This window comes from Salmo salar, chromosome 10 (genome assembly GCF_965601325.2).
Source record: "Salmo salar chromosome 10, fSalSal1, whole genome shotgun sequence".
Lineage (NCBI taxonomy): Eukaryota > Metazoa > Chordata > Actinopteri > Salmoniformes > Salmonidae > Salmo > Salmo salar.
This window is the reverse complement of record NC_138300.1, coordinates 34,342,327-34,350,279: the sequence shown is the minus strand read 5'-3', so window position 1 is coordinate 34,350,279 and position 7,953 is coordinate 34,342,327.

Sequence of the window (7,953 nt, the reverse complement as noted above, 5' to 3'; positions counted from 1 at the left end):
CATAGCTGGATTCTTCACCGATCTTTTATACCTTCTCCAGAACATAAATGTTGTTCGGTTCTCCAGTTCTGTGAGGTGGAAGAACTCCTTTGTTCTCTATGAAACCCACTCTGTCTCTATACTGTGGCCATGAGGAGAGAATCTCCTCATAGGAATTTATGACCACTCTTACAGAGCCTGGTGTCAGAAGTATAGAGGTCGGGGGATGGTGCATAGAAAAGGCCTGGTGTAGAGGGAGGGGGGTCAACTGTGCTCGCTGTACCCAAAGAGGGCAACGTCATGACAATATGTTACTCATAATAATGTATGTCCAACAGGAAATACAGTGCATTCGGAAAGTATTTAGACCCCTTGACTTTTTACACATTGTGTTACGTTGCAGCCTTATTCTAAAATGTATTAAATAGTTTTTTCCCCCTCATCAATCTACATACAATACCCCATAATGACAAAAATATATCGACTCACGGATATGACCCAGATGCAAACACAGGAGGCGGAAAGTTCAGTTCTCAGGTAATTTATTATAACACGGGGGCAGGCAAAAGACAGGTCGAGGACAGGCAGAGGTTTGTAACCAGGTCAGAGTCCGACAGGTACAGGACAGAAGACAGCTCAGGGTCAGGGCAGGCAGAAGTTCATAAACCAGGTCAGAATCAGGCAGGTAGAGAACGGCAGGCAAGCTCAGGGTCAGGGTAGGCAGAAAGATCAGAACCAAAATTAAACAAGACGAAATGGCAACAGACAAACAGAAATCAGGAGACAAAGGGCTGTAAGACAAAGGTTTAATCCTTGACACATGAAAGTTGGGATGTATACGGAGGGGCAGGCAAAGGACATGTCGATGACAGGCAGAGGTTTATAACCAGGTCAGAGTCCGACAGGTACAGGACAGAAGACAGCTCAGGGTCAGGGCAGGCAGAAGTTCATAAACCAGGTCAGAATCAGGCAGGTACAGAACGGCAGGCAAGCTCAGGGTCAGGGTAGGCAGAAAGATCAGAACCAAAATGAAACAAGACGAAATGGCAACAGACAAACAGAAATCAGGAGACAAAGGGCTGTAAGACAAAGGTTTAATCCTAGACACATGAAAGTTGGGATGTATACGGAGGGTGCGGGGCAACAGAAGACGAACAGCAGAGGGGCTAAGAATCTTAGAGATTTGGAAAAGGCAGATAAAACGGGGGGAAAGTTTATGGGACTCCACCCGGAGGGGCAGATCCCGAATGGACAGCCATAGCCTCTGCCCAAGACGATAGCGAAGAGCAGGGGCCCGGTGGCAGTCCACCTGTCGCCGATACCTGGTGGTGGTCTTGAGAAGAGGGGTGGTGTCACTATCTGATGGAGGGAGACCAGTAACGAAGTCCAGGGATATATAAGACCAGGGGCATTGAGGAACAGGTGGCAGCCGGAGCTTGCTGCAGAGTCTTATTCTGAGCACACACAGTGCTGACGGCGACGAACACGGAGACGTCAGGAACTATGGTGGGCCACCAAAAACGTTGTCATACGAGGCCAGGGTTCGATGGGAGCCAGGATGGCAGGCAAGTCTGGAGGAACGAGCCCATTCCAGGACCGGGGAACGGGGCAGAGTCCAGGGCAAACATCTAGTTAGCCCCCCCCCCCACCCGGGGAACGCTGCGCCTCTCGGACATGGATCTCTATACCCCAGATGAGTGCAGCCGCTAGACAAGAGGTAGGGAGGGTGGTCTCTGGGTCCAACGGTGTAGCAGCGGGGCTATAGAGGCGTGAGAGCGCATCCGGCTTCACATTCTTGGACCCCGGACGGTAGGAGATGGTACAGTTGAACTGAGTGAATAGTGTCGTGGAAATAGTTCTTAAAAATATCTCTTAGACACTGGAGCTTGTGAGTTCAGAATAGGCTTTATTACAAAGTAACAAGCCGAGCTGTTCCGCGGGCAACTGCCGGTCCCAGACTCGGAGATCTCTTTTTTTTAAAGTTTCAGTTTGACAAATCATACATAGTCACTCCCCTTTATGTAAATGACCAACACCTTTTGGCTTTCTGCCACTATTGTTTCCTAGTCTTACTTATAGTTTGTCTAAGCCCATCTTTACTTGGTTTCCCCTCCTCTTATTGGCACATACTCTAGGGCGTAGATTTTATTGGTGGCGTGACCATAGTAATGATACAAAAAAATAATACACACATACACACATAATGCAGGTGCATGTCTGAGGATAATTATAAGATTATGTATTAGCTTCCCTTAAACCCATAATGATTCTGTTTACTACTTTAAGATTTCACAATACATGTACTGCAAAATTATCCATAATAGCAGGGCCCATCGAGCTTGCCTAGAGTTGAGGCACTTGGCGGTGCAGAGATATTCCAGGTTCTTGTGATCAGTCCACACTACGGATGGATGTTCCGCCCCCTCTAACCAGTGCCTCCACTCCTACAACACCATTTTGATGCGAGTAGTTCTCGATTTCCTACGTTGTAGTTCCTCTCAGCGCGGTTAAGACGATGGGAAAGGAAAGCGCAGGGATGCAGCTTTTGGTCCTGGGCAGAACGCTGGGACAGGACGGCCCCCACTCCGACGTCCGAGGTGTCGACCTCCATCACGAACTGACGGGACAGGTCCGGATAGATTAAGATGGGAGCTGTAGTGAACCGATGCTTGAGGTCCAAGAACGCCCAGTCAGCTGTGACCATGTGAACAGAACATAGGGAGAGGTGAGTGCTGAGAGGGGGAAGCTAAGGTGCTGTAACCCCGGATGAAGCGGCGGTAGAAATGAGCAAACCCCAAGAAACGTTGCAGCTGCACTCTCGATGTGGGTAGAGACCAATCCACCACCGAGTCCATCTGAATATTTCCAGCAGCAATGGCCTACCCTAGGAAGGAAATGGTGGAGCGATGGAATTCATATTTTTCAGCTTTAACAAAAAGCTGGTTCTCCAGGAGATGCTGAAGGACCTGTCGGACGTGGAGGACGAGTTCTTGAACTGACTGGGAAAAAACAAGGATGTCGTCAAGGTAGACAAACATGAACTGGTTCAACATGTCATGGAGCATATCGTTGACCAGGGCCTAGACAACTGCGGAAGCATTGATCAGTCTGAATGTCATAACAAGGTACTCGTAGTGCCCGTTAGCCATGTTAAAGCTGTCTTCCATTCGTCTCCTTCCCGTATCTGAACCAGATGGTAGGCATTCCAAAGGTCCAACTTTGAGAACCTGGAGAGGCTCGAAAGCCGAGGAGATGAGTGGTAGAGGGTAACTTTTTTAACCGTGATGTCATTCAGGCCGAGTTAGTCGATACACGGGCGCAGAGTTTTGTCCTTCTTCTCCACAAAGAAGAACCCTGCGCCGGCGGGGGAGGCAGATGGACAAATACTCCCTGCAGCAAGAGAGTCCTCAATGTACCTTTCCATGGTCTTGGTCTCCGGACCCGACAGGGAATAAGGCCGCCCCCGAGGCGGTGTAGTTTCCGGGAGAAGGTCGATAGCGCAGTTGTAGGGTCGATGCGGAGGGTGAGATGTAGCGCGGGCCTTGTTGAAAACTTCCCGGAGGTCCTGGTACTCTGCGGGAATGGCGGAGAATCCGAGGAAGATGCCTTGGGGCAGGCTGCACCGACTTCAGACCAGTAGCCCAGTCGATCAGAGGATTGTGCCTCTGGAGCCATGAAAACCCCAAAACTACGGGTGCATGAGGGGATTCAATGAGCAGGAACTGCATAGACTCACTGTGATTACCTGACACTCTCAGGTTAATGGGAAACGTATTGTGAGTGACTCTGCCAATAGAGCGCCCATCCAGCGCTCTGATGTCCATGGGAAAGGAGAGGAGTTGTGTGGGGATTCCCAGCTCCGACACCAGGGTAGCGTCTATAAAGCTCTCGTGGACCCCAGAGTCAATGGGCAACCGGAGAGATTTGGACTGGTCACCCCAAAACAGGATAGCCTGGAGAGGGGTATGAGTAATGGAAGATGGGAATCTTCTCGTACGGCTCACCAGTGTACCTACTTGATGAGCCTGGTCTTTTAATAGATAGGTAGATATGTCCTGTTGTCCACAACACAGACAGCTCTTGGTGCTCAGTCTGCGTAAGCGTTCAGCAGGAGACAATCTGGCCCTGCACAGTTAACCTGTTTGGGATAGGGGGCAGTATTTTCACGGCCGGAAAAAAAACGTACCTGATTTAATCTGGTTACTACTCCTGCCCAGAAACTAGAATATGCATATAATTAGTAGATTTGGATAGAAACACTCTAAAGTTTCTAAAACTGTTTGAATGGTGTCTGTGAGTATAACAGAACTCATATGGCAGGCCAAAACCTGAGAAGTTTCCATACAGGAAGTGCCCTGTCTGACAATTTGTTGTCCTTCTGTAGCATCTCTATCGAAAATACAGCATCTGTGCTGTAACGTGACATTTTCTAAGGCTTCCATTGGCTCTCAGAAGGCGCCAGAAAGTGTAATGGGGTGTCTGCTGTCTCTGGGCGAAGAACAGCAGGAGAATTTGTTAGTGGTCAGCCTGGGAACAGTGAGACTGAGAGGCGCGTTCACGAGAATTCTCAATTTTTTTCTTTCAGCCTTTGAATGAATACAACGTCGCCCGGTTGGAATATTATCGCTATTTTTACGAGAAAAATAGCATAAAAATTTATTTTAAACAGCGTTGGACATGCTTCGAAGTACGGTAATGGAATATTTTGACATTTTTTGTCACGAAATGTGTTCGCGCGTCACCCTTCGGATAGTGACCTGAACGCACAAACAAAATGGAGCTATTTGAATATAACTATGGATTATTTGGAACCAAAACAACATTTGTTGTTGAAGTAGAAGTCCTGGGAGTGCATTCTGATGAAGAACAGCAAAGGTAATCCAATTTTTAGTGAGCACCAAACTTGGCGGGTGTCAAATTAGCTAGCCTGTGATGGCCAAGCAATCTACTCAGAATATTGCAAAATGTGCTTTCGCCGAAAAGCTATTTTAAAATCTGACACCGCGATTGCATAAAGGAGTTCTGTATCTATAATTCTTAAAATAATTGTTCTGTTTTTTGTGAACGTTTATCATGAGTAATTTAGTAAATTCACCGGAAGTTTGCAGTGGGTATGCTAGTTCTGAACATCACATGCTAATGTAAAAAGCTGTTTTTTGATATAAATATGAACTTGATTTAACAAAACATGCATGTATTGTATAACATAATGTCCCAGGAGTGTCATCTGATGAAGATCATCAAAGGTTAGTGCTGCATTTAGCTGTGGTTTTGGTTTTTGTGACATATATGGTTGCTTTGAAAATGGCTGTGAGATTATTTTTGGCAGGGTACTCTCCTGACATAATCTAATGTTTTGCTTTCGCTGTAAAGCCTTTTTGAAATCGGACAATGTGGTTAGATTAACGAGAGTCTTGTCTTTAAAATGGTGTAAAATAGTCAAATGTTTGAGAAATTGAAGTTATAGCATTTTTGAGGTATTTGTATTTCGCGCCACGCTCTACCATTGGATATTGGTGAGGCGTTCCACTAGCGGAACGTCTGTCCCTAAAAGGTTAAATGGGCTCCGGAGGAAGCGAGTCGAAAGCACCCTTGTTATTCCCGAGGGTACTTGGGTGACATCGGATTCTCCCGGGGACTTCTGGGATTCCTCGGAGGTGAGGTCGGCATAGTGGACGAGCGAGTGTGACTGGGAGCAGACCTCCTCTCCCTCCTATGTTCCCGTAGCCGCCCATCGATTCATATGGTCAAGGCTATGAGAGAGTCGAGATCCATGGGAAGCTCCCATGCTGCGATCTAGTCTTTAACCACCTCTGATAATCCATGCAGGAACATGTTGAACAGAGCTTCCGGGTTCCCTCTAAATACACCTCTGCTGTTTTCAACCAAGATCTCAGCGATCACTGACTCATTGCCTGCATCCGTAATGGGTCTGCGGTCAAATGAACTCCCCTCATCACTGTCAAACGCTCCCTGAAACACTTCAGCGAGCAGGCCTTTCTAATCGACCTGGCCCAGGTATCCTGGACGGATATTGACCTCATCCCGTCAGTAGAGGATGCCTGGTTATTCTTTAAAAATGTCTTCCTCAACATCTTAAATAAGCATGCTCCATTCAAGAAATGTAGAACCAGGAACAGATATAGCCCTTGGTTCTCTCCAGACCTGACTGCCCTTGACCAGCACAAAAACATCCTGTGGCATTCTGCATAAGCATCGAACAGCCCCCGTGATATGCAACTTTTCAGGGAACTTAGGAACCAATATACATAGGCAGTTAGAAAAGCCAAGGCTAGCTTTTTCAAGCAGAAATTTGCTTCCTGCAACACAAACTCAAAAAGGTTCTGGGACACTGTAAAGTCCATGGAGAATAAGAGCACCTCCTCCCAGCTGCCCACTGCACTGAGGATAGGAAACTCTGTCACCACCGATAAATCCACTATAATTGAGAATTTCAATAAGCATTTTAGTACGACTGGCCATGCTTTCCACCTGGCTACCCCTACCCCGGTCAACAACCCTGCACCCCCCACAGCAACTCGATGCAAGCCTCCCCCATTTCTCCTTCTCCCAAATCCAGTTAGCTGATGTTCTGAAAGAGCTGCAAAATCTGGACCCCTACATATCAGCCGGGCTAGACAATCTGGACCCTTTCTTTCTAAAATGATCTGCCGAAATTGTTGCAATTCCTATTACTAGCCTGTTCAACCTCTCTTTCGTGTCGTCTGAGATTCCCAAAGATTGGAAAGCAGCTGCGGTCATCCCCCTCTTCAAAGGGGGGGACACTCTTGACCCAAACTGCTACAGACCTATATCTATCCTACCCTGCCTTTCTAAGGTCTTTGAAAGCCAAGTTAACAAACAGATTACCGACCATTTCGAATCCCACCGTACCTTCTCTGCTATGCAATCTGGTTTCAGAGCTGGTCATGGGTGCACCTCAGTCACGCTCAATGTCCTAAACGATATCATAACCGCCATCGATAAGAAACAATACTGTGCAGCCGTATTCATCGACCTGGCTAAGGCTTTCGACTCTGTCAATCACCACATTCTTATCAGCAGACTCAACAGCCTTGGTTTCTCAAATGATTGCCTCGCCTGGTTCACCAACTACTTCTTCGATAGAGTTCAGTGTGACAAATCGGAGGGCCTGTTGTCCGGGCCTCTGGCAGTCTCTATGGGGGTGCCACAGAGTTCAATTCTTGGGCCGACTCTCTTCTCTGTATACATCAATGATGTCGCTCTTGCTGCTGGTGAGTCTCTGATCCACCTCTATGCAGACGACACCATTCTGTATACTTCTGGCCCTTCTTTGGACACTGTGTTAACTACCCTCCAGACGAGCTTCAATGCCATACAACTCTCCTTCCGTGGCCTCCAACTGCTCTTAAATACAAGTAAAACTAAATGCATGCTCTTCAATCGATCGGTGCCCGCACCTGCCCACCCGTCCAGAGTTCTGACTTAGAATATGTGGACAACTACAAATACCTTGGTGTCTGGTTACTGTAAACTCTCCTTCCAGACTCACATCAAACATTTCCAATCCAAAATTAAATCTAGAATTGGCTTCCTATTTTGCAACAAAGCCTCCTTCACTCATGCTGCCAAACATACCCTTGTAAAACTGACCATCCTACCGATCCTCGACTTCGGCGATGTCATTTACAACATAGCCTCCAACACTCTACTCAACAAATTGGATGCAGTCGATCACAGTGCCGTCCGTTTTGTCACCAAAGCCCTATATTCTACCCACTACTGCGACCTGTATGCTGTCGTTCGCTGGCCCTCGCTTCAAACTCGTTGCCAAACCCACTGGCTCCAGGTCATCTACAAGACCCTGCTAGGTAAAGCCCCGCCTTATCGCAGCTTGCTGGTCACCATAGCAGCACCCACCCGTAGCACACGCTCCAGCAGGTATATCTCACTGGTCACCCCCAAAGCCAATTCCTCCTTTGGCCGCCTCTC